The 27968-nt window shown below is 39.8% G+C and overlaps 1 non-coding gene and 1 pseudogene across 1 annotated transcript; both read left to right on the forward strand.

Moving 5' to 3' along the window:
• Positions 1-3800: 3800 nt before the first annotated feature.
• On the forward strand, positions 3801-27964 carry LOC130032592 (heterogeneous nuclear ribonucleoprotein C-like 2; annotated as a pseudogene).
• LOC130032690 (U6 spliceosomal RNA) lies at positions 12346-12452 on the forward strand. The gene has a single exon (XR_008793866.1). It is a non-coding gene; the product is annotated as a U6 spliceosomal RNA (small nuclear RNA).
• Positions 27965-27968: the final 4 nt, after the last annotated feature.

Here is a 27968-nt window from a genome sequence, read left to right on the forward strand (position 1 = left end):
TGACTCGAGTGAATAGTTTGTAGATGACAGACAATAGGCAGATTGGGCGATAGTTGCCAATGTCGTGGATGTCTCCTTTCTTGTATAGTAGTACAGTCTTGCTGGTTTTCCATTGGGATGGAACCTTGCATTCAGACAGGTAGCGTGTGAAGAGTCGAGCTAATGTATTGATGAGTACTGATGGTAAGTTCTTCAGGTGTTCAGGTCTGATCTTGTCTGGGCCAGGTGCTTTTTGTTTCTTTACCGACGAGATGGCATGTTGGATTTCGGAAGGGAGAACATTGGGAACGACATATCCATCATGTGGTATGTGGTATGTGGGCAAGTGGATGTGGCTATTAAAGAGATCTGAGTAGAATTCATGAATAATCTTCTCCATTGCCCTTCTGGAAGATGTGATAGATCCATCATGATGTCGGAGGGCAGTCATCTTGGTTTTGTAGTTGGTGAAGGACAGGCGGGCATTACGAATGTTTTTCCCAGCTTCTGCTGCATCTACCAGTACTGCTGCTCTCCTGTTTTTGAGGTCATCCTTGATGGCTTTTCTGCACTGTTTTGCCAGTTCGGACGTTTGCTTGTGGTTGCCTGAGGCACGTGCCACGCCACGTTGGCGAATAAGTTCAAGAGTGTTCGAAGAAAGACGGTTTTTTGTGGTTATCTCTCTCTTGGCATTCCTTGCACAATCATGGAGGTGTTGAATCATTCGATCGTATTCCTCATCAATGTTGTCAATGACGGCATCTTCCCATGTTGCTGCAACAGAGCCAAAGAGTTCCCAGTTGGTGGTTGTTCTGGGAGTCTTCTTCTTAAACCTTGCATTCTTTTCTCCTCGTTCTGTGAGGTAGAATTTTGCACGAAGAAGACGGTGGTCTGATCCCTATAATAACTATAATAACCAAGAATAAAAATGTGCTTCCCACGTTGTCCTACTTGAAGGTTAAAGAGGAACTGAGAATATTGGTGGAGGAAAATGGACCCTGAAGTGGGCTTGATGTTGAAACATTATGTTCCTGAACTCTATTATGGATGACTTTGGAAATTATCGTCTTAATAAAAATAAAATTAATGATTATATGTAGTGATAGTAGACATCCACTTTTTACTACTACTTCTAATGATTTTTCTAGCACTTTGGCTATTTGGGAAAACAATCTCTATCTGACCATTGAGAATGACGAAACCTGTGATTTTGTCACTTCATGTTTTTATTATGTTGTTCTGTGGTCAATAAAAAATTTAGAGAAAAATGAAATAACAAAAATAAGGAGATCAGTTATCAGACTCTATTTAAATATTATGGAAATGCAGCAAAATCAGTATTAAGCAGGGAGTTTATCACAATATAATACCGCACAAATACTGAAGAAAATTATCAAACAAATAATCTTTCCTTATATCCTTATATCCACTACCTCCACTACCCAGCCACTGCCACGCTCCAGGATGGTTTCTGGATGCTCGGGCCGAGACTCACACACGAGTGAAGTCCCACAGAACAAGGCAAATGGAACTCTGTGGCCTTGGACTCCAGGCTCAACAGACCCGGGAATAGAGATCCACTGCCTGCTCCCACCAATCACTGGCGACCAAGGGATTAAAACCAGGAGCTCCACCCTACCCTGGCCTGACTGCTTACCACAAACACCAGAGCCCCAGGGATTACACATGGAAGACCCACACTACTGGTACCACATAAATACCTCACTGGGAGACCTCCACAACCTCCACTACCCAGCTGCCCCCATGCTCCAGGATGCTTTCCTGACACATGATAAGACACTTAATACCCATCTTCCAGGATTGGCGCACCATATTTGATAGGGTTCAAATATGGTTTGAACCATGGGAACACCGGCAAGGGTGATTAGAGGCCGCTCTAAAAGACTCTATCCCTCTCGGAGAGCCTGGCAAGCTACCAAGAATATCCTGTCCGCATGGCAGAGTCTGGCAAGCTCCCTGTGGTGTATTTGATATGCCAAAACCAGTAAATACAGTGGGTCTCATTCTCCTGACCCTGAAAGAGCCATCAATATGGCAGGATTAAGAAGGATGAGGAAGGAGAGGCTGATAAAATCTCAGTGCCGAACTAAGCTGCCAAAACGAAGGAAGGCAAAAATGACTGTCTGTACGTTCAATGTACGTATGCTGGCATTGGATGCATCCATCGAGGACCTGATGATACAAGCACAAAAGATCAAGTACGGCATCATTGGTCTAATGATATGAGAAGGCATCAATCACATCATGCCGTTTTCGACACTGGAGAAGAACTGTTCCTCGGAACATGCAAAAAAAGAGGCATGGGTGGTGTCGGTGTCCTTGTCAACACGAACTTGGCCATGAGCATTGATTCATTCAAATGTCTAGCAACCTGAATCAGACGATTACACTTGAATAGATGTGGTTCACTGCCGGCAGTTTCTGTCTTCGTTGTCTACGCACCAACATCCAATTATGATAAAGGAGAAATTGAGAAGATCTACATGGAGCTAGAGAAGTTCTATAAAGAAGACCACTCTTTCTACAAGATCAATGTCGGTGGTTTTAATGCCAAGATAGGACCAAGAAGATCAGCCAAAGAACTCCACATTGGGACCCATGGCCTGGAATGGAACGAACAGGGTGAGAGATTGTCTGAGTTCATCATGTCGACCAAGACCATCCATGGTAACTCACAGTTACAGAAGGCTGAATCTAAACGTTGGGCTTGGGAGTCTCCCGGTGGATGGTGTGCCTAGGTCAAGAAGTCAACATGAAGAATGACCTGGCACCGGAGTTGTGCAGGAGGAAAAGAGTGGCTTAGAACGCCTTCAAGAGTGTTGAAGAAGGGGCTGGAGCGATAGCATAGCGGATAGGGTGTTTGCCTTCCACCTGGCCGACCCAGGTTCGATTCCCAGCATCCCATGTGGTCCCCCGAGCATCACCAGGTCGCCAGGAGTAATTCCTGAGTGCAGAATCAGGAATGACACCAGTGCATCGCCAGGTGTGACCTAAAAAGCAAAAGCAAAAAAAAAAGTGTCGAAGAAATAGCTAAGAGGACGAAGAACCTCCAAATCCTGGAATCTCTTCGATTCCACTGTTCTTCCTGCATTAACATATGCTTCAGTGACCTGGGCCCTACAAAAACAGGATGAGAATACTATATGGGTGTCCCAAAGAGAAATCGAAAGAGCTGTGTTTGGAGTATTATGATTCACTCAAATGAGACAAAGAATCCGGAGCTCCAATCTTCGTTGATGATCAAGAATCAGGGATGCTGTCTCGTTTGCCAATGTGTCAAAAATCAGATGGGCTGGACACATAATGAGATTTGGAGATGAATGACTGCTGGACTAGAGCCATTACAGATTGGATTCCACAGGACTTTAAAAAATTGCGTGGCTGCCCACCTACGAGCTGGTCAAACTTCTTCATCAAGACCTTGAATGATCAGTTTGAGGCGCTTTGTGTTCCTAGAATGAGCAGACTCCATTGGGCTACACTAGCACGGGACAGGAAAAAATGGAGACATTACTTGCACCCTGTTCAAGCAAATCGATGAGTAAAGGGATGTCAAGTTATCAAGTGATATCTAAAAAGTAAAAAAGATCTAGAAAACATGTTAGAATGAAGTGTCAGCAAAAGAAAGGAAATAATAAAAACCAAAGTGAAAATAAATATCAAAACCAAGAATGGCAATATAAAAGATTGGTTAAATCAAGAGCTGTTACATTTAAAGGATGAATATAATTTAAAAAACTTGTAATGTTCATACATGCACTGACCCTGCTCTACAGATTCCTTACTAAATCTCCTGGAAGATGCAGGCCAAGCAGCTAAAATTCATGAAACACTGGTTCCCAGAGCAGAAAACTCCATGGCACACTCGGGAGGCAGGTAAGACTCCATACTTATGAGTATCTACCCTACAGAAGCCCCATCAGCTGTACCCACATTCAACCTCTCCAGTTACACCACTCAACTTCACTGGTTCACAAATATTCTTTGCAGAGATCATAATCATGATCACGATCATCCTGTTGTTCATCGATTGCCTCGAGCAGGCCCCAGTAACGTTGCCTTCATCCTAGCCCTGAGATTTTAAAAAAGTGCCATATTCAAGGCTCTTTCAGGGTTAGGAGAATGAGACCGATTATTTTTACTGGTATTTGGCATATTGTATACGCCACAGGGAGTTTGCCAGACTCTACCGTGTGGGCAGGTAGCATTCGGTAGCCTGCCAGGTTGTCCAAAGTAAGAATGAGATAATAAGATGTCGCATGGCTGCAAATTCAGCCGTGTGCTTCCGGGAGCTGAGTTTTATAATCTCTGGGTCTTGGACATTGATGGGATTACACGGAGCCAGGGGGCCAGTTGGTGGGTGTGACCCCTGCCTACTGGAAGATGGAGGATCTGGGTGGAGAATGCTCAGCCCTGATTCGAGCAGGCTTGGAGATCTCAGCCCTGGGACCCGCATGCCTTTGTTCCTCTGCCGGTACCTTCATGCGTGTGGAGAGTGGTCTCAGTATGGTGGTGGCTGGTTCTGGAAGTCTTCGACTGCCGGAACTCTACTCAGGGCTGGGAGGGAAACTCACCCTGCCCCCCTCCAAGGGGCCCTGGCGAGGACAGCCAGGCACGGGGGCAGTAGTCTCTGCGCTGTTCTCTTCCAGGAGCTGAGTTTTGTAGTCTCTGGGTCTTGGCTGTTGATGAAATTACATGGCGGGGGACAGTTGGTGGGTGTGACTCCTGCCTACTGGAAGATGGAGGATCTGGGTGGAGGATGCTCATCCACGATCCAAGCAGGCTTTGAGATCTCAGCCCCGGGACCCGCATGCCTTTGTTTCTCTGCCGGTACCTTCATGCGAGTGGAGAGTGGTCTCAGCATGGTGGTGGCTGGTTCTGGAGGTCTTCGGCTGCTGGAGTTCTGCTCAGGGCAGGGAGGGAAACTCAAAAGGATGCCAAACAGAAAAAATTAATAGCTACCCCAGTATCCAGGCTGGAACTGTGGGGTCTTTTCAGAACTGCGGTTGACAGCCACCCCTAAACCCCTTACTTCTAGAAGCCTCGATAGCCCCAACCACAGAATCCACCATGTAAACTCATTGTCCAAAACCACAAATCCTGAAATCTCTGTACTGTGTTGCCCTGTGACAATTTGTAATTCCTAAATACTGAAATTCCAGTAAGAAGATACCATATTAGACGGGAAAGAAACATAGAAATCAACTCAACTCAACAAACAAAAACAATAACGCAGAAGCCTCAACTAGCAACAAATGGCTTAATGAATTTCTATACAAGGACTTAAATCTGTGATCAGATATAATAATGTTCCCATAAAAATTCATTTTAGATTATATATTCACTGGTTTTAATATTGGTTCCTTGTTACACAATCAAGTGTTTTCTCTAGAATTGCATCAGTAGAAGTTTATTTTCATTTTTCATTGAAATAAAATTTAAAAATGTGAAACAAATTAAAAATCTATTCAAGCTTCCTAATGGCCATGATCTAGAGACACACAAAAGAATCTCAGAACTGAAAATATCGCTACAGAGATTTCTCCAGAACCTAATTATCTAAAATTTTAGAATTCTAAGAGCATGCAGCCATGACATCTTACACTATTCATAGCAAGCAATACAAAATACATTAACTAGCATCTGCCTTTCGGCAGGTTTGAGTGGTGGTAGGAAAATTCAAAATAATGGTTGCCTCTACATCACTAATCATCAGGAAGATGCAGAAAAAAACAACAATTATATATCATCTCACACCACAGAGATTGGCCCATATCCAAAAGAACAAAGGCAACCTGTGTTAGCATGGATGTGGTGAGAAAAGGACTCTCTTTCACTGCTGGTGGGAATGCTGACTTGTTCAGTCCTTTTGGAAAACAGTGGGATGATTCTCAAAAAATTAGAAATTGAGTTCCCATTTGACCCAGCAATACCACTCCTGGGAATATATCCTAGAGAGGCAAAAAAAGTATAGCCAAAATGACATCTGCACTTCTATATTCATGCTGCACTGTTCACAATAGCCAAAATCTGGAAAATTCCAGAGTGCCCGAGAACTGATGACTGGTTAAAGAAACTTTGATACATCTATACAATGGAGTACTAGGCAGTTGTTAGAAAAGATGAATTTATGAAATTTTTATACAAGTAGAACTACATGGAAAGTATTGTGCTAAGTGAAATGAGTCAGAAAGAGAGGGACGACATAGAAAGATTGCATTCATCTGGGGAATATAAAGTAACAAAATAGGAGACTAACATCCAAGAATAGTCGAGATAAGTTACAGGAGATTCACTGCATGGCTTGAAGGCGAGCCACACATCTAGGGGAAAGGGCAGCTCAGACAGAGAGGGGAACAATAAGTAAAGCATGTTGTTAGGATCCTCCGAGGATGGGAGATGCATGCTGAAAGTAAACTATAGACTGAACATGATTGCCACTCAATGCCTCTTTTGCAAACCTCAGCAACCAAAAGGAGAGAGAGAACAAAAGGGAATGCCCTGCCACAGACACAGGATGGGATGGGGTGGATGGGAGGGGTGGGAGGGATAATGGGATCATTGGAGTTGGAGAATCGGCTCTTGTGGAGTGATGGTACTTGATAATTGTATAATTGAAACCCAAGCACAAAAACTTGTAACGTCCACAACTGTACCTCATGGTGTTTCACTAATACAAAAATAATAATGATTGTGGGACTGGTGTTGAAATATTGAATGTAATCTATTGTTGTGAACAACTTTTGTATAAATAAATTTTAAAACAAAGAAAGAAAAAAATTAAAAATTAAAATAAACTTTTTATTTGACTCACACAAAAAAAAGTCAAGCACATTTAAAAGTTTTCACCTACTCTAAAACAACTGAGTGTTTTAATTATAAACAAGTATTGGATGTTGTGATATTTCAGCATCTGTTGATATGTTATTCTTATCTTTGTTTTTCATGGACTATTAGTTGAACTGTATATGCATTTTGAAATATGTTTGCATTCTTTAGTTGCTTCTGGGCTGGAGCGATAGCACAGTGGTAGGGCATTTGCCTTGCACACAGCCAACATGGCCGACCCAAGTTCGATTCCTCCGCCCCTCTCGGAGAGCCCGACAAGCTACCGAGAGTATCTCACCCACGCGGAAGGGCCTGACAAGCTACCCATGACGTATGCGTTATGCCAAACACAGTAACAACAAAGTCTCCAATGGAGATGTTACTGGGCTCGCTCGAGCAAATCGATGAACAACGGGAGGACAGTGACAGTGACAGATGCTTCTACTTTGTATGATTTATGAATTATGAATATACTAATTATTAATGATTCACTTGATGTGGTTGGATATGATTCGACAACATTTCATTTAGATTTTATCTTCTAGGTTCATCACAGTTCCTAGTTTCCTTCTTGTGCTGTCCTTTTCTGCTTTGGTGATTAGAAAAGTTTCATAAATCAGTGGAGGTATTCTGACTCGTCAAATTTTTGTTTCTGTTTGGACAAGACCAGGTGGTTCTCAGGGTGTACTCCTGGTTCTGTGCTCAGGTCTCATGGGGCTATATGGGGTATGGTGAACTGGAACCAATTCTACTATGTGCAAGGTGAGTGCTCTAGATGCTGTACTATTTCTGTAAGAACTGCTGTTCAAATTTTTGTATATTTGAGCAAGGTGAGTTTCTTTTGGAAAAATTTGATAGTCCTGCCTGGAATCAATTCCAGAGAATACTGTTATCATCCTGCACTTGTGACTAGTTTACTACACATTTCTATTTCTCCTTTGTTTTGAATCAGATTATGTTTCTAAAAATGTGTGCATAATCTAGGTTGCATAATTTGTTTGCATATATATATCTATTCATAGTATTCTCATGAAAATTTGTATTTCTGTGATGCCAATTTAACTTTCCCTCTTTCACTTAATTTTCTTGTTGTAGACTTTTCACTTTTGTGTGTGAGTCAAGTATGGAATTTTAAAATTATATATATATATATATATTTAAAGCACCAGCTGTTGGTTTAACTGATCTTCTATATTGTAGTTTTTTCTTTGTCATTTATTTGTAATCATTTTATTATCTCTTTCTTTGCCCACTTTTTGTTTCTAACATATTTCAGGATTTCATTTTAAGTTCTTTTACCTATAAGGTAGATAATTTGTTGATAACTTTCTTCACTGATTTTGTGGGCAAGTACTATGGTAAACTTCCTTTTTAATACTGCTTTTGCTGCATTCCATAAGATTTAAATGTCTGATAGCTGCTCTCCTTATTTTTGTTATTTTACTTTTCCCAGGGCTGAAGCTATAGCACAGCTGGTAAGGCGTTTGCCTTGCACAGCGCTTACCCGGGTTCGTTTCCTCCATCCCCTCAGAGAGCCTGGCAAGCTACTGAGAGTATCCCGCCAGCACGGCAGAGCCTGGCAAGCGAACCATGGCGTATTTGATATGCCAAAAACAGTAACAACAAGTCTCACAATGGAGACGTCACGGGTACCTGTTCGAGCAAATCGATGAACAATGGGAGGACAGTGCTACAGTGCTACTTTTCCCTAATTATTTTTTGACCACAGAACTATTCAGAAGCATTTTATTATCCCTCACAAGTTGAAGTTTCTATCATTTTCTGTTTGTTGCCAGTTTCAAGTCTTATACCACTGTGATCTGTAAAGGTGATTGATTATTTCAATCTTTGCATATCTATTAAGATTTTTTTGTGCCCCAACATATGCTTAACCCTGAAAAAGTTACATACATGCTCAAGAAGAATATAAGTTTTGGAATGAGTTTCTGTATCTATTGATTAGTACCATCATATTTATTGTTTTATTTAGTGATGTCATTCCATTGCTAGGATGATTTTCTTGTCTCAATGATATATCATTTCTTAACGATGTGTAATGAAATCTAAAATTATGTGCTACTGTCACTGTATCTCCTAAAGTCTGGTACTAATTGATTCATATAATTTGGATTCCAAACTTTTAGTGCCTGTCTATTGGTGACTGATAAAACTTCTTGACTGTTTTCTTAATCAATATATAGCATCTCTCATAATCTTTTCTCTTTTTTGTTTGATAGGTAATTTTTATCATCTATGATAAAAATCATAGTCTTTTCTCTTTTTGTTTGATAGGCAATTTTTATCATCTATGATAATAACGTATTACCTTTTCCTCTGCATTATTAGCTTAGAACAACATGCTCTAGTAATTCACTTTTCAACTATATCTGCATTTATATCAAATGTGAGTCTCATATATATATATATATATATATATATATATATATATGCATGGTATAGATAGAGTCTGCTTTTTAGTGTACCCAGACATTTAGATTGGCGAATCAGATTATATACCTGTAGGGTGAGTATTAATAATTCAACTGTACTTCCAATCTATCATTTGGTTTCTGTTATTTTGTATTTATAGGGATTTTCTATGTGTGTTTATATAGATCTGTCTTTTGATGTTGGTGATTTTCCCTCGTGATTCAAGTTCTTCTTTTGTCCCTCTAAGTCTGCTTTGTTGTTTACTTGGGGGTTATATCAAATATACCATCTAAAATTATTTTTGTGCTTTCATTGGTTTGCCATCATTTGACTGTACAGACTATGTTCTTTTATGTTCTCCCCATTAATATTTTATGTTGTCTCAAATAGCTGATGTTTCTGTTTGTGGTATTGCATAACTCTTTATCCTCTTGCTCAAGGTTTGTGCTTTGTTGTTTCTTTTTTTTTTATGTAGAAGAAGTCTTTCAAAACTTCCTGTAGAACAAATTTAATGATAAAACAAAATCTCTTAGTTTTTGGAACCTAAAGTGAAAAATAACTTTATTTCTCCATCACATTTAAATGGTATATTTTTAATGTAAGAGATTTTGTTTGGAGGCTGGAGCGGTAGGGTAGGGTGTTTGCCTTGTACACCGCTGAACCGGGTTCGATTCCTCTGTCCTCTTGGAGAGCCTGGAAAGCTACCGAGAGTATCCTTCCCACACAGCAGAGCCTGACAAGCTCTCTGTGGTGTATTTGATATGCCAGAAACAGTAACAAAAAGTCTCACAATGGAGACGTTACTGGTGCCCACTGGAGCAAATTGATGAACAACGGGAGGAGGACAGTGCTACTTTTAATGTAAAGTATTATTTTATGATATTTTAATTTTTTTGAAATCTAAATATGTCAGTTCATTTGATGATAACATATAAGGTTTATGCTGAGAAATCTGATGAAAAACTTCTTGGACTGTCTATGTACTTCACTATTTCCAACAAAAAGATGTATGTTTCTATCTATCTATCTATCTATCTATATTTATCTATCTATTATGTTATCTGGCTTTTGATAATTTAACAATAATATTTCCTAAAGTAAACAGTTTTATATTTAGAAAAATGAATGTTCTCTAGTTTCCTAGATATCTATGCTGTGTACCATCCTTAAAATCGGGGAGTTCTCAGGTATAGTTTATTTGAATTTAGAATCTATTCCTTTCTTATTCTTGATCTAATTCGCATAACTCTAATTTTTACTCTACATACAGAGCCTAACATTTATAAAAGTCTTTTTTAAACATTTGGGGGAAGATTTTATTTTATTTTATTTTTTATTAGTGAAACACCATGAGGTACAGAAGTAGACCTTACAAATTTTTTACTTGATTTTCAGTTATAAATGATCGAGTACCCATTCCTCCACCAGTGTCCATTCTCCACCACCAATGATCTCAGTAACCCACTCACCCCTTCATCCCCCCATCCCATCCCACATCTGTGGCAGGGCATTCCTTTTTGTTCTCTCTCTCCTTTTGGTTGCTGAGCTTTGCAAAAGAGGCATTGAGTGGCAAACATGTTCGGTTTTTAGTCTATTTTCAGCATGCATCTCCCATCCTGGGAAGATCCTCCCAACACCTTTTACTTGGCGTTCCCTTCTCTGTCTGCGCTGCCCTTTCCCCTAGCATGTACGGCTCGACTTCAAGCCCTGGAGTGAACCTCCTGTAACTTATCTCGACTATTCTTGGATGTTAGTCTCCCATTTTGTTACTTTATATTCCCCAGATGAATGCAATCTTTCTATGTCTGTCCCTCTCTTTCTGACTCATTTCACTTAGCATACTTTCCATGTAGTATAACTTGTATGTAAATCTCATAACTTCATCTTTTCTAACAGCTGCATAGTACTCCATTGTATAGATGTACCAAAGTTTCTTTAACCAGTCATCTGTTCTCGGGCACTAGTGTTTTTTCCAGATTTTGGCTATTTTGAATAGTGCAGCAATGAACATAGAAGTGCAAATGTCATTTTGACTATGCTTTTTTGCCTCTCCGGGATATATTCCCAGGAGTGGTATTGCTGGGTCAAATGGGAGCTCAATTTCTAATTTTTTGAGAATTGTCCACACTGTTTTCCAAAAGGGCTGATCCAGGCAGCATTCCCACCAGCAGTGGAGAGTTCCTTTATCACCACATCCACGTCAAAATGGCAATACTCCCGAATGCATTATACAGATTCAATGCGATTCCTATAAGGATACCCAAGAAATTCTTCAAAGAAATAGATAAAGCACTCCTGAAATTCATACGGAACAACAAACACCCACTAATAGCTAAGGCAATTCTTGGGAAAAAGACATGGATAGGCATCATCCTCCCCAACCTCAAGATCTAATACAAAGTAGTAATAATTAAAACAGCATGGTACTGGAACTAAGGCAGAGTGCAGACCAATGGAACAGGGTGGAATATTTGCATACACAAGCCCAAATGTATGAACATCTAATCTTTGATATGGGAGCAAGAAATATGAAGTGGAGCAAGGAAAGCTTCTTTATCAAATGATGCTAGCATAACTGGACAACCACATGCAAAAAAATGGGCTTACACCTCGACGTAACACCATGCACAAAAGTCAGATCAAAATGGATTAAAGATCTCAATATCAGGCCAAAATCCATAAGGTACATTCAAGACAAGGTGGCAAAACCCTCCATGATATTGAGGTTAACGGTATCTTCAAAGACGACACTCCACTGACCGACCAAGTAGAAACAGAGTTAAACAAAAAGTACTATCTTAAATTAAGAAGCTTCTGCACCTAAAACAATACAGTGACCAGAATACAAAGATAATCTACAGAATGGGAAAGGATATTTACCCAATACCCATCTGATTAGGGGTTGGTATCAAGGATATACAAAGCACTGGTTGAACTCTACAAGAAGAAAACATCTAACCCCATCAAAAAATATGGTTATGAAATGAACAGAAAATTTCCCGAAGAAATCCAAATGGCTAAAAAATACATGATAAAATGCTCTACATTACTAATCATCAGGGAGATGCAGATCAAAACACAATTAGAGTGGTCGCTTCGGCAGCACACATACTAAAATTGGAATGATACAGAGAAGATTAGCATGGCCCCTGCGCAAGAATGACATGCAAATTCGTGAAGCATTCCATATTTTTAGTGATTTCTGAGCGTAGACCCAGGAAGAATGCCTCAGCATCGCTGGGTATGACCCAAAAAGCCAATAAATAAATAAATAAATGTTTACTGTGTAATATTCCCAGTAGATCCATGTGAAACATTGACGGATAGAGAAAACATGATTTTAATTTTACCACAATTAATAAAGCATAAAGTAAAGAAAAAACAACAACAATGAGATATCACCTCACACCATATCCAAAAAAGCAGGGGCAACCGGTGTTGGCACAGATGTGGAAAGAAAGGGACTCACCTTCACTGCTGGTGGGAATGCCGACTGATTCAGCCCTTTTGGAGAACAGTGTGAATGATTCTCACAAAATTAGAAATTGAGTTCCCATTATATCCAGCAATACCACTCCTGGGAATATATCCTAGAGAGGCAAAAAAGTATAGCCAAAATGACATCTGCACTTCTATGTTCATTGCTGCACTGTTCACAATAGCCAAAATCTGGGAAAAAAAGCCCGAGTGCCCGAGAACTGATGACTGGTTAAAGAAACCTTGATAAATCTATACAATGGAGTACTATGCTGCTATTAGAAAAGACAAAGTCATGAAATTTACATGCAAATGGTATTATATGAAAATATCATGCTAAGTGAAATGAGTCAGAAAGCGAATGACAGACTCAGAAAGATTGCATTTATATGGGGAATATAAAGTTACAAAATAGAAGATGAACATCCAAGAATAGTCGATAATAGTTACAGGAGGTTTACTCCATGGCCTGAAGGCCAGCCCCAAATGCTACGGAAAGGAGAGCTCAGATAGGGAAAGGAACACCAAGTAAAGGGTGTTGGGAGGATCCTCCCAGGATGGGAGATGCATGTTAAAAGTAGACTATAGACTGAACATGATTGCCACTCAATGACTCTTTTGCAAACCTCAGCAACCAAAAGGAGAGAGAACAATAGGGAATGCCTGGCCACAAATGCGGGATGGAATGGGGTGGATGGGAGGGGTGGGAGGGTTACTGGAATCAATGGTGGTGAAGAATGGGCACTGGTGGAGGGATGGGTACTCTATCATTGTACAACTGAAACCCAAGTACAAAAACTTTTAAGGTCAACATCTGTACCTTATGGTGTTTCACTACTCTCTCTCTCTCTCTCTCTCTCTCTCTCTCTATATATATATATATATATATATATATATATATGCTTTATACCCAGTAATGATGCTAGGAATATAAATTAGAGCACTTTTATGAAAGTATATTTTATGATAACAATCAAAACTGTTAGTTTATTTGTTTTCGTCCACATAGGGGCTGTGCAGGGCTTTTTCCTATCACTATACACCATGATAACTCCCGGAGAGCTCTGGGTTTTTTATGTGATTCAAGGGATTGCCGATGTGCAATGAAACACATTTCCTATACTAACCTCTCCATCTCCTCAGTCAAAAATTTAATATGCATATTCTTTTGTTTGAATATGAATGCCTGATTGGCTAGGGCTTCAATGACCTCTTCTGTATGAACAGAATCAAAGGCCTTCTTTAAATCAATGAATGTTAGACAGATCGGCATCTTGAACTCCCGAGAAACCTCAATGAGCTTGGTTATCGTGTGGATATGGTCAATGGTGCTGAATCCTTTTCAAAACCCGGCTTGCTCGCATGGTTATCCTTCATCTAGTGTTCTGCCAATCCTATTCAGAATGACTCGAGTGAAGAGCTTATAGATGACAGACAATAGGCACATCAGGCGATGGTTGCCAATGTTGTGGATGTCTCCCTTTTTGTACAATAGTAGAGTTCTGCTGGTTTTCCATTGGTTCGGAATCTTGCATTCAGACAGGTAGCGTGTGAAGAACTAAGCCAGCGTATTGATGATAACTGATGGCAGGTTCTTCAGGTGTTCAGGTCTAACCTTGTCTGGGCCGGGTGCTGTTCATTTCTTTACTGACAAAATGGCGTGTGAGATTTCGAAAGGGAGAACATTGGTAACGACATATCCATCCTGCGGAATTGCAGCCCTAGCCAATCAAGGCGTTCAAACTCAATACATCAGGATCCTCAGAGAGCTGTATTACGAATTCACTACCAGGATCTCACCATTCTACAAAGAAGTAATCAATGATGTCAAGAGAGGGGTTCAGCAGGGTGATACCATTTCACCGAAACGACTCAGTGGCACCCTCACGAACATCATGCGAAGACTGGAATGGGAAGGAATGAGAGTGAAGATAGATGGTCGGCAACTACACCACCTCTGCTTTGCTGATGACATTGTTCTAATAACACCAAACATTAGCCAAGCAGCACAAATGCTGGCCGATTTTGACCATGAGAGTGGAAAGGTCGAACTACAGCTGAATCTTACGAAGACAATTTTTATAAGAAACAGCCTCGTTCTTGACACTCTATTCGCTCTCAATTGAATGACCATCTCCGAATGCAACAGTTATGTGTACCTAGGTCGAAAAGTCAATATGATAAATGACCTGGCACCTGAATTGCACAGGAGGAAGAGAGCGGCTTGGAATGCCTTCAAGAGCATTGAAGAAATAGCTAAGAGGACGAAGAACCTCCATCTCCGGGCACATCTCTTTGATTCCACTGTTCTTCCTGCATTAACATATGCCTCAGAAACCTGGACCCTATGCAAACAGGATAAGAATGCTATTCGGGTCTCCCAAAGAGGAATTGAAAGAGCTATGCTTGGAGTAGCACATTTCACTCAAATGAGAGAAAGAATCCGGAGTTCTGACCTCTGTTGATGTTCAAGACTCCGGGACGCTGTTTCCTTTGCCAAGGCGTCAAAAATCAGATGGGCTGAACACGTAATGAGATTTAGAGATGACTGCTGGAGTAGAGCTGTTATCGACTGGATTCCACGGGACGTCAAAAGACCGCGTGGCTGCCCACCTACCAGATGGTCAGACTTCTTCATGAAGATCATGAACGATCAGTCCGAGGCTCTTCATGTTCCTAGAATGAACAGACGCCATTGGGCTACACTAGCACACGACAGGGACAAATTGAGACGGTACTGATGCCTGCTCGAGCAAATCGACGATTAATGGGAAGTCAAGAGATCACGTGATCAAGTTCTTTAGTTTAACAATTCATTTGAAGAGCGCTATTTCAGAAATTTTCCCATATGTTCAAAAAATCTGTTTATGCAGATGTTCTTTTATTATTCTAGAGAGAAAATATAGAAAAAAACTTAAAAGTACATGTTTATGAAAATCAGAAAGTATTCTAGCACATCAATATTACAGCTGATTTTACAATATCTTACAGAAAACTAAGGTCAGTCTTTATGTATTGACATGCCGTACTCTTTAAGGACATTCCTCAAAAACTAAAAAGTAACAAAGCTTGTTGTAGAATAAGACCCAAAAAATGATCATTAAGTCACACGTTTACAATGAAGGATTCTCTTTCTTCCCCACATCTGCGCCAGCACTGGTTGTTCTTTTGTATGTGTGTCAGTGTCTGCGGTGTAAGATGATATATCATTGTTGTTTTGATCTGCATTTCCCTGATGATTAGTGATGAAGAGTATTTTTTCATGTGCCTTTTGGCCATTCTTATTTCTTTTTTGAGAAAGTTTCTGTTCATTTTACTGCCTCATTTTCTTTTTTTTTCAATTTTTATTAGTGAAACACCACAAGGTACAGTTGTAGACTTACAATTTTTGTGCTTGGGTTTCAATTATACAATGATCAATTACCCATCCCTCCACCAATGCCCATTTTCCACTACCACGAATCCCAGTATTCCTCCCACCCTCCATCCTCCCGTCCCACCTTGCCTCTCTGGCAGGGCATTCCCTTTGGTTCTCTCTCTCCTTTTGGGTGCTGTGGTTTGCAAAAGAGGCATTGAGTGGCAATCATATTCGTTCTATAGTCTACTTTAAGCATGCATCTCCCATCCTGGGAGGATCCTCACAACACCCTTATTTGGTACTCCCTTCTCTATCTCAGCTGCCTTTTCCCCTAGCATGTGTGGCTGGCCTCCAAGCCATGGAGTAAGCATCCTGGTACTTATCTTGGCTATTTTTGGGTGTTAGTCTCCTATTTTGTTACTTTATGTTCCCCAGACGAATGCAATCTTTCTATGTCTGTCCCTCTCTTTCTGACTCATTTTGCTTAGCATGGTACTTACCATGTAGTACCGCTTGTATGTAACTTTCATGACTTCATCTTTTCTACATAGTACTCCATTGTGTAGATGTACCAAAGTTTCTTTAAACAGTTTTTTAGGCACTGTTTTTAGGAACTCGGGTTTTTTGCAGAGTCTAATTTCCCTATATTCTCATGGGATTACATATTTTCTTGTATAGTTCAAGCAGTGCCCTGTATATCTTTGATATTAACCCCTTATCAGAAGGGTATTGGGTGAATAATCTTTCCAATTACATAGGCTCTCTTTGTATCTCGTCACTGTTTCTTTTGTGGTGCAGAAGTTTTTTAGGTTAAGGTAGTCCTATTTGTTTATCTTTGTTTCACTTGCTTGATCAGTGGGGTAGGAATGTTGACTGGTCCAGCCATTTTTGGAAAACAATATGGACATTCCTAAAAAAAACTAGAAATTGAACTTCCAATTGACCCAGCAATACCACTTCTGGGAAAATACCCTGAAAGCCCAAAAACATGTAGTGAAAACCCCATCTGCACTGCTCTGTTCATTGCAGCACTATTCACCGTAGCTAGAATCTGGATATTACCTGAGTGCCCAAGAATAAAAAAAAATGGATAAAGAAACTATGGCACATCTACACAATGGAATAATATGCAACTGTTAATGAAAATTAAGTCATGAAATTTTCCTATAAATGGATGGACATGGAGAGTATCATGATGAGTGAAATGAGTCAGAAGGAAAAGGAAAGATATAGAGTGACTGTAATATATAAAAAGTATATAGGAGAAGAATAATATCCATGGTCAGGGAGAACAAGGGCTAGGAGGAATGTTTAATGGTTGGAATAAATCACAACTGTGAGGGGAGCAGAGGATAGGTAAAATAGGGAAGAGACCAGTATGACAATAATAGTTGGAAATTATCTTCCTGGACAAGATCTGAGTATTAAAAGTAGGTAAAGCGATATTCTTGATAACTTTTCAGTGTTAATACTGCAAACCACAATGCCCAAAAGGATAGAGAGAGAAAGAGCAACATAGAGTCAGAGAGAGACAGAGACAGAGATAGGGGGAATAAAATTGCCTACCATAGAGACAAACTGGAGGGAGGGAACCTAGGGACACTGGTGCTGGGAAATGTACATTGATGGAAGGATGGTTGTTGGAACACTATATGACTGAAACCAAATCACAAACATCTTTGTAAGAGTCTATCATACAGTGATTCAATAAAAATATTTACATACATATTCATACTAAAAGAAAATTGATATCAGTGCTTAGTATTAAGAGTGGACTATAGTGAAATAGATAAAGGTGTTCACAAGCAATCTTTTTGGCACTTGTAAGGCCCACACCCAGAATGTTCACAGGTTCTAGGTGTGTAGCCCTGGCCACACCCCTCCTGATTAGCGTACATACAATATTGTAGATCAAGCTCAGAGCCTCTTATAAATATATATATGTATATATGTATATATATATATATATATATATATGATACGTGCTGTGTCGCTTGAGCCATACCTTCCAGCTATTGCATTTCAGTTTTTATCCAATAATTTTCTATGGTATTTGACACTCGTTTGTTTCTTGACTCAATGTTTTATTATTCATATTATGACTCATGATTTTTATAGTACCTGAGTGATAGAACAATGGGTAGGCCACTTTCACAGCACCCTATATCGACCCCCAGCACTTCCAGAAAAGATCCCTGAGTGTAGAGTTAGGAGTAAGCCCTGAGCACTGCTGGGACACGGTGTGACCCCAAAACTAAGCAAAAACTAAAGCAAGAAGCTGAGTTTTAGGGTGAGAGAGATAGTGCAGAGAGTAGGTCTATTTCAGTATATGAGACCAAACAGATTATATCTCTGTCACTACATATGGCCCCCTGAGAAACAAGAATGTTACCTTAGTACTCGGGACCCAGAAACCCAGCAGTCCCCGGGTAGGGACCCCTCCAGCAGCTGGAGCCGCCTTCGCAGGGAGCACAGGTCCATGTAATCGCCGCCCCCCACTACAGGTACTGCTGTCGCCTACACCCCACCCCAACTCGGGACCCAGAAACCCAGCTGCCACTGCCACCCATGGGCAGGGGACCATCCAGCAGATCGAGCCGCATCTACAGGGACAGCAGGTCCAGGTAATAGCCACCCCCCACAACAGGTCTGTGGACTAGCATCTGGACTGGCTGGGGGCGTGGTCATTACTGTAGGGGCGTGGTTTCCATCGAAAGAGGGTGTGGCCTCCCCCAAAGTGGACGTGGCCTTCTCCAGAGCCACGGTTGCTTACGTGGCCGCAGTTATATTTCCCACACCCAGCAATCTGGACCCTCACCCCAGCCCTTCCCATCTAATTCTGTGGGAAAAAATTCCAGCCACCTATGATACAAAAAAATAATAACCCACTGGCCTACTCCAAGTCTAACAAAAGACCAATATGCAATAGAAGCTGTATAGAACACCTACAAACTTTCACTAGATGCCCATCATAAGCCAGAGAAAAAAATGCCAGAAAAGATGTTCAGACCCTAAAAAGAGAGAAGGGTATCCACCAGCGACCGGCATTATCGAGAACCCTTTCCCACAATAAGAGGGAACAGTGCTGGTGAATTCCAGGGGTGTACCACTGGACAAACAAAGCAACATGAAGAAAAAACACAAATCTCCACTACAAGGTGAAGACGAAGAAAAGATTCCCGAACCCTAAACCGGGCTCGTAGACAAATATGCTCTCTCCGATAAAGAATTCCGGGATGAAATGCAGAGGATGTTCAAGTACCTACTCAAAGAATCAATGGAAGAGATAGCCAGAAAACTAAAAGAAGAAGTGAAAGAAACAATAGAAAGGTTAGTCAAGAAAATACAGGAAGAAATGAAAGCAGAAAAAAAAAAAACTACAGAAAGAAGTGTCACAGAAAAAGGATTCGGTAGATATAATTAAAAACTCAGTAAGTGCTCTTAGCAATAGGATAAGTGCAGCTGAAGAGAGGATCAGTGAGCTTGAAGATGAGCAGCAGAAATCCCATAGGGAAAAACAAGCAATGGAAAAAGATCTCAAAAAGGCTCTTAGGAGAATCAGAGACCTAGGGGATGACACCAAGAGGAACAACATTAGAATCATTGGAGTACCAGAAGGGCAGGGAGGCAATCTCAATGAAAAAGCCACAGTCAAAGAAATCATTGCTGAAAAGTTCACAGAGTTAAAGAATGCAGACATACAAATCCAAGGAGCCAGAAGGGTGCGAGTAAAAAGAGATCCTAATAAAAACACCCCAAGGCATATCATAGTCAGAATGACGGATGCTGTGGACAGAGACAAAACACTACAAGCAGCAAGGTCAAAGAAAGAAATCAAATTCAAAGGAGCACCCCTTAAATTTACAGCAGACCTATCAGAGGAAACCCTCCCAGCCCGAATGCAATGGTGGGATATAGTGAAAAAACTCAATGAAATGACTGCCTCACCAAGAATACTTTACCCAGCTAAACTCTCACTCAAACTCGATGGAACTATACACCATTTTGTAGATAAACAATAGCTCAGGAACTTCATAAACTCAAAACCAAAACTAAAAGAAGGGTTAAAGGGGCTCCTGTAGGATAAGAAGGAAAACACTTAGAAACACAACCAGCCCCTACAGAAACATGGCACAAAATCCCATGACAATAATCTCCCTTAATGTCAACGGCCCAAATGAACCAATCAAGAGACACAGAGTGGCAAAATGGATCCAGAAACAGAAACCAACATTCTGCTGCCTACAAGAAACTCATCTGAACAATCAGAACAAAAACAGACTCAAAGTAAAAGGATGGAAAACAATCCTTCAAGCAAACAACTCCTACAAAAAAGCTGGGGTGGCCATACTAGAATCCGACAACATTGATTTCACATTGAAAAAGATTAGAAGTGTCAGTGAAGGCCACTTTCTCTTCATTAAGGGATATGTACAACAGGAAGAAATTACACTCTTAAATGTATACACACCTAATGAGGGAACAGCTAAATACTTGAAACAACTGCTAACAGATTTCAAGGAGGCCATTGCTAGCAAAACAATAGTAGCTGGAGACTTCGACATCACCCTATCACATCTGGATAGATCAACAAGAACAAAACTCAGCAAGGAAACATTGGCTTTGAAAGAAGAAATAGAAGAGAAAGGACTTACAGACCTGTACAGGGCTTTACACTCAAAAAAGAAAGAATACACATTCTTCTCCAGTATGCATGGAACATTTTCCAAAATAGACCATGTGCTAGGCTACAAAACATACCTCAGTAGAATCAGGAAGATAGAAATACTACCAATAATCTTTTCAGACCACGATGCACTGAGAGTAGAAATGAATCACACACAGACACGGAGAACCAAATCAAACAACTGGAAACTAAACAACTCAATGCTGAGCAATGAATGGATCAGGAAGGAAGTCAAGGACGAAATCAAAAGATACATGGAAACAAGTGAGAATGAAGACACGAGCTACCAGAACTTATGGGATGCAGCGAAAGCCATATTAAGGGGAAAATTTATAGCTCCCCAAGCATACTTCAAGATGGAAGAAAGGATGCACATAAACAACTTGTCTTCACAGCTTAAGATCCTAGAAAAAGATCAACAGAAGGAGCACAAATAGGGCAGAAGGAAAGAGATCATAAAACTTAGAAATCAACGACATGGAAACCAAAGAAACAATCTGAAAGATCAATGAAACTAAGAGTTGGTTCTTCGAGAAAATAAATAAGATAGATAAACCACTAGCAACACTCACAAAGAAACAGAGAGAGAGAACCCTAATAAACCGAATAAGAAATGAGAATGAGGATATCAACAAAAGAAAAGATAAAAATCATATGATCATATCAATAGATTCAGAGACAGCATTTGACAAGATCCAGCACCTGTTTGTGATGAAAACCCTCACCAAATTGGGGATAGAGCGGACTTTCCTCAATATAGTTAAAGCCATCTACCACAAGCCTACAGCAAGCATCATCCTCAATGGGGAAAAACTAAGAGCCTTCCCCTTAAGATCTGGGATGAGATAAGGATGCCCACTCTCTCCACTACTATTCAATATAGTACTGGACGTATTTTCAATAGCAATTAGACAAGAAAAAGAGATTAAGGGCATCCAAGTAGGAAAGGAAGAAATCAAGCTCTCACTAATCTCAGATGATATGATACTATACTTAGAGAACCCTAAAACCTCTACCAAGAAACTCCTAGAAACAATAGATATGTATAGTAAAGTTGCAGGCTATAAAATCAATACCCAAAAGTCCATGGCTTTCCTATATGCAAGTAGTGAGAGAGAAGAAAACGACATGAAGAAAAAAATCCCATTCAAAACTGTGCCCCAGAAACTCAACTACCTAGGAATTAGCTTAACTAAAGAAGTAAAGGACCTGTACAAAGAAAACTACAAAACGCTGCTTCAGGAAATAAAAGAAGATACAAGGAAATGGAAAAATATCCCCTGTTCATGGATCGGGAGGATTAATATTGTCAAAATGGCAATACTTCCCAAAGCACTGTACAAATTCAATGCGATCTCTATTAGGATACCCATGACATTCTTCAAAGAAATGGAGCAAACACTCCTGAAATTTATATGAAATAATAAGCCCCCACGTATAGCTAAAGCAAATTTTGGGAAAAAGAAAATGGGAGGAATCAACCTCCCTAATTTCAAACTCTACTACAAAGCAGTAATAATTAAAACAGCATGGTACTGGAACAAAAGCAGAACAGCAGACCAATGGAACAGAGTTGAATATACTGACATCTCCCCCCAAACATATGATCACCTAATCTTTGATAAAGAAGCAAGAAATGTGAAGTGGATTAAGGAAAGCCTTTTTAACAAATAGTGCTGGCAAAACTGGATGGATACATGCAAAAAAATGGGTTCAGATCTCTGCCTAACACGATGTAGAAAAGTAAGATCAAAATGAGTTAAAGACCTCAACATCAGACCAGAATCCATAAGGTACATTGAAGACTAAGTCGGCAAAACCGTCCATGACATTGAAACAAAGATGTCTTCAAAGTAGTCACGCCACTGGCTAAGCATGTGAAAACAGAGATAGACAAATGGGACTATCTTAATCTAATAAGCTTCTGCAACTCAAAAGAAACAGTGACCAAAATACAAAGACAGTCCACAGAATGGGAAAGGATATTCGCCAAATACACATCTGACAAGGGGTTGATATCAAGGATATACAAAATACTGATTCAACTCCACAAGAAGAAAACATCCAACCCTATCAGAAAATGGGGTGACGAAATGAACAGAAACTTCATCAAAGATGAAATCCGAATGGCTAAAAGATACATGAGAAAATGCTCTACATAATTAATCATCAGGGAGATGCAAATCAAAACAAGAATAAGATATCATTTCACACCACAGAGATTGGCCCACATCCAAAAGAACAAAAGCAACAGGTGTTGGCGTGGATGTGGCAAGAAAGGGACCCTCCTTCACTGCTGGTGGGAATGTCAACTGGTTCAGGCCTTCTTGAAAACAGTATGGACGATTCTCAAAAAGCTAAAAATTGAGCTCCCATTTGACCCAGCAATTCCACTCCTGGGAATATACCCCGGAGAGGCAAAAAAAGTATAGTTGAAGCGACATCTGCAGTTGTCTGTTCATTGCAGCATTGTTTACAATAACTAGAATCTGGAACAAACCTGAGTGCCCAAAAACAGATGACTGGTTAAAGAAGCTTTGGAACATCTACAGAATGGAATACTATGTAGCTGTCAGAAAGGATGATGTCATGAAATTTACATACAATGGTACTATATGGAAAGTATCATGCTAAGTGAAATGAGTCAGAAAGAGAGGGATAGACATAAAAAGATTGCATTCATCTGGGGAACATAAAGTAACAAAGTAGGAGACTAACACCCAAGAATAGCCGAGATAAGGACCAGGAGGATTACTCCATGGCTTTGAGGCCAGTCGCACACACTAGGGGAAAAGGCAGCTCAGATAGAGAAGGGAGCACCAAATAAAGGGTGTTGGGAAGTTCCTCTCAGGATGGGAAATGCGTGATGAGAGTAGACTATAGTCCCAACAAGATTGCCACTCAGTATCTCTTTTGCAAACCACAGCACTCAAAAGGAGAGAGATAACAAAAGGGAATGCCCTGCCACAGTGGTAGGTTGGGATGGGGGGTGGGAGGGATACTGGGACTGGTGGTGGTGGAGAATGGGCACTGGTGGAGGGATGGGTTTTCGATCATTGTATAACTGAAACCCAAGCACAAAAATTTGTAAGTCTACATCTGTACCTCATGGTGTTTCACTAATAAAAATTTAAAAAAATAAATAAAAAAATACAAAAAAAAAAAAGAATGTTACCTTAGTACAGAGCCAAAACAAAAGCCCTGAAATTTGTTAGGTGTAACCTCCCACACAGAGACAAGAAAACTGACTTTTAATTTAAAGACTAATTTGCATCAACATTTTTTCCTCATCTACTATAATTATAGATAAAATTTTAATGAAATTAATGTAACTAATGTATATATTGATCATTATATGTTACACCATGTTCTATGCTAAAATGCATATTGTCATATATAAAATTAAAATTAAACTAATATATAAATATAATATATAAATAAATATGTAAATATAAAATGCAAAAATTTAAAAAATGAAGAACTTAGTTCATTAGTTACTATGCTATTTTACTTTATTATGCTTGTAATATTTTTAAGTTCTATCACAATCTATTTCCATTATTATATGCCAGTGTCTTGTCAAGTACTTATATTCTCTCATTTGTCATTCTTTTTTTTTCTTTTTGGGTCACACCCGGGGATGCACAGGGGTTACTCCTGGCTCTGCACTCAGGAGTTAACTCCTGGCGGTGCTCAGGTGGTCATATGGGATGCTGGGAATCGAACCTGGGTCAGCTGCATGCAAGGCAAACGCCCTACCCACGGTGCTATCTCTCCAGCCCCTCTCATTTGTCATTCTAACAACCCTAAGATTTGACTATTATTCTATTTGTGTTGGTCCCTGTTAAGATACAAATGCTATTTTTTAACACTTTATTTTTTCAACAGAAATCCAAGAAAAAAATGACTTTTCTCTTTTATAAATTGGGATTTAAAATGCACTGGTGGTTCTGAGATGGCTTAGGGACAAAAATATGTGATCTGAAACATGTGACCACAGGCTTGATTCCTAGTTACTCCACTGGGCCAAGTGCAGTCCTAGTGTCATGAGGTTTGAAACTCTGGAATTGCAATAGAATTTGTGATCTCTACTCTACCACAGTAAGGAAAATGCAAGTTCTGTGCCTAAACTGTAACACCTGACAAAGAGAAGTTAAAATATATGAGTACTATGGGCAACACTAGCAAACCAAATTGCTACAATTAAAATGTAAAGATACTTGGTAGGGGGATATCAAATGCACAATGGCAATAGAAACAAAGAGCAGAGACATTATTATCAGAAAGAAGCTTGTCACTGGGGTGGAGTTGGATAAATTAGGGAAGGGAATAGTAGGACAACGGGGGAGGTGAAAAGTGAAAAGTGCCAGCCACAAAGACAGATTGGGAGGAAGCAGGGGAACTGGGCACAATAGTGGAGGACTAATGTTAGAAAAATGTATGCCTGAAACACAATCTTGAATATCTTTGTAGCTTTGTTATCCACAGTGATTCAATCAAAAATATTGAGACGAGAGTTATAATATAGTGGGTAGGGCACTTGCCTTGCACAAGATTGACCCCATCCCCAGCATCCCATCAGCCGAAATAGTAGAGTGCAGGGCCAGAAGTGATTCCTGAGCCCTGCTGGGTTTGATTCCCCCCAAAACAAAGCAGCAACAAATAAATTGTGTTCCCCAGATAAGCAACAAAGCCAGAATGTGAGTGAGCACCTCTATTAAACGTGTAATGCCCCTGGCAAGCATAACTCTAAGCATCATGAAATAACATTAGTATATGGGCACTGGGAGAAATGTGACTGTGTGCGAGAACTGTCATCAAAAGTATGTGTAATACCCAGTCATCACATTAGAGACAAAGTAAAAGGAAAAAATGAGATAAAATGTAAAGGTAATGTGCACCATTAACCTCATGTTTTTTAGCAGCACTTTCCTTTTATATTGTTGAACTTTGCTTCTAGCCAAATACCAGCATATGATATCCAAACAACTTTTATTGATTATAGCTTGGAGTGATAGCACAGCGGGTAGGGCATTTGCCTTGCATGTGGCCGACCTCGCCAATCTAGTTTCAAATCATCCGCCTGGCAAGCTACGGAGAGTATCTCGCCCGCATGGTAAAGCCTGCTACCCATGACGTATTCAGTATGCCAAACACAGTAACAAGTGTCACAATGGAGATGTTACTGGGCACGATTGAGCAAATTGATGAACAATGGGAGGACAGTGACAGTGACAGCTTATTATAATAATATTTTGTTTAGTCACGGGGTGAGATTTTCCATAAATCTTGACCAGTTTTCACCACAATACATTATTATTCTATGTGTCTTGTTTATTACTGGTTTGGCAACATAAGTTTTAAACTTTTTGGAATAGGTGCATTGTCATTTATTTCTCAGATAGACAATTCTTTCCTTTGATAAACCTGATCATGAGGTATGATTTTATATTTACGTATATTTTATCATTTCAAAGGCAAATGTTTTTGCCCTTTCTGACATTGATATGAAAATTTGTCACAACATTGTCAGTCAACATAATTTTACTTAACATATCTTTACCTATTTCAAGTGCATATCAGATAATCTCATAAATATTCAGCATGAACTAACATAGCTAGGAAAATAAATCACTGGATATATTAACAATATTTTAAATCAACAACTACAGTATTTTGACTAAATAACAAGAACAAAATATTTTAGACATAGGTATAAACATATGGGTACAGACTCTCTTCCCAGAAAGCATAGTTTATTAAATTGTTATCTACCTTATTAAGCTCAGGCCCATCATTAAGATATAAGAAATAATTTTTAAAAAAAAATCACATACATTCATTCAGCTTAAATTTTTTTATGAATATTATTTAGGAAATCATCTGTGCCTAATTGCTAAGACTGGCTATCTTTTTTCGGAAAAGTAATTATTTTTAATTTTCCGGCCACAATGGGTAGTTCTCAGGGATTACACTTTGTTCTGCACTCAGAAATAAGCCTTACAAGTGCTTGGAAACCATATGCAGAGCTGAGAACATATTAATGAAATTCGATTCTTTATTGCAGTGTCATTGGTAGGTACCAAATTTAAGTTTCTGTTATTTAAATAATAGAAGACACTACTATACGGGAACAAAACAAAAAAGTTAAAAATGGAAGAAAAATTTTTGTGAAGAGTCAAGCGCTGAGCAGTTGAGACAATGTCGACCACCTCTAGCAGCTGGTGAACCTCTTCTCACTTCCCCTTTGCGAGATTTTTTTGATCTTCAGCTACATTCTTTCTGACGTCATAAAGAACCTAATTAGCCAAGGTAACGGCCAGCAATGTTATCAACAAGACAGAACTTTGTTCTGTGCTTTCCGTGGGTTCATCGGGAATTTGAATACTCTGGAGATCAAGAAGTCTGATGTGGAGGCAATCTTCTTAAAATATGGCAAAATTGTTGGCTGCTTTGTTCAAAAGGACTTTGCCTTTGTTCAATATGTTATTGAGAGAAATACTCATGCTGCTGTGGTAGGAGAGGATGGCAGAATTACTGCTCGCCAGGTTTTAAACAATAATCTGGGTGCAGAGCAAAAAGTGAACCGATGAAAGCAGGTGTGAAATGATTCGCAGCAGAGATGTATGGCTCCTTTTTTGATTTGGGGTCTGACTTTTCATGGGATTATTATGATGGGATCTACAGTTTATCCAGCACGTGTTTTTCCTCCCCCCGTTATTGCTCGGGCTGTAGTCCCTCAAATGTATCTGGAAACACCTCATGAAGGGGCAAAAGTGGCCTCAATTCTAAGAGTGGACATGGAAGATCTTCCAAGTCTGGGAAGTTGAAAGGAGATGATAGTCAGGCTATTAAAGACGCTGACCTAGATAAAACAAAATGTGAGTTCTCTATTAGAATACCTGAAAAAAATTGAAAAGGAACAAAGTAAACAAGCAGTAGAGATGAAGAATGGCAAGTCAGAGGAGAAGCAGAGCAGCAGCAACCTGAAGAAAGATGAGACTAATGTGAAGATGGAGTCTGAGGAGGGTTGGAGATGACTCTGCTGAGAAGAGGAACCTGATTGATGATGATGATAATGACGATGGTGGGAAGACCAGCTGTAGTTGATCAAGAATAATGGATAAAAGGCTGAGGAAGGAGAGGATGGCAGAGACAGTACCAATGGCAAGGTGGACTCTTAAGCAC

The sequence above is a fragment of the Sorex fumeus genome, unplaced genomic scaffold (genome assembly GCF_029834395.1).
Source record: "Sorex fumeus unplaced genomic scaffold, SorFum_2.1 ptg000050l, whole genome shotgun sequence".
NCBI lineage: Eukaryota > Metazoa > Chordata > Mammalia > Eulipotyphla > Soricidae > Sorex > Sorex fumeus.